Below are 724 nucleotides of genomic sequence, written 5' to 3' on the forward strand. Positions count from 1 at the left end.
CGCTCGGAGCCGGGTAGACCGTGCCGACCTAGTCGAGCCGCATAGGCAGCGACCCCTAGCCGCCGCCGCCGAGCACCATTGCCCGCTCGGAGCCGGGTAGACCGTGCCGACCTAGCCGAGCCGCATAGGCAGCGACCCCTAGCCGCCGCCGCCGAGCACCATTGCCCGCTCGGAGCCGGGTAGACCGTGCCGACCTAATCGAGCCGCATGGGCAGCGACGCCTAGCCGCCGCCGCCGAGCACCACGGCCCGCTCGGAGCCGGGTAGACCGTGCCGACCTAGTCGAGCCGCATAGGCAGCGACCCCTAGCCGCCGCCGCCGAGCACCACGGCCCGCTCGGAGCCGGGTAGACCGTGCCGACCTAGTCGAGCCGCATAGGCAGCGACCCCTAGCCGCCGCCGCCGAGCACCACGGCCCGCTCGGAGCCGGGTAGACCGTGCCGACCTAGCCGAGCCGCATAGGCAGCGACCCCTAGCCGCCGCCGCCGAGCACCATTGCCCGCTCGGAGCCGGGTAGACCGTGCCGACCTAATCGAGCCGCATGGGCAGCGACGCCTAGCCGCCGCCGCCGAGCACCACGGCCCGCTCGGAGCCGGGTAGACCGTGCCGACCTAGTCGAGCCGCATAGGCAGCGACCCCTAGCCGCCGCCGCCGAGCACCACGGCCCGCTCGGAGCCGGGTAGACCGTGCCGACCTAGTCGAGCCGCATAGGCAGCGACCCCTAGC

This window comes from Coturnix japonica, unplaced genomic scaffold (genome assembly GCF_054131305.1).
Source record: "Coturnix japonica strain WE unplaced genomic scaffold, WE-NBRP24 Scf092, whole genome shotgun sequence".
In the NCBI taxonomy this organism is placed as follows: domain Eukaryota; kingdom Metazoa; phylum Chordata; class Aves; order Galliformes; family Phasianidae; genus Coturnix; species Coturnix japonica.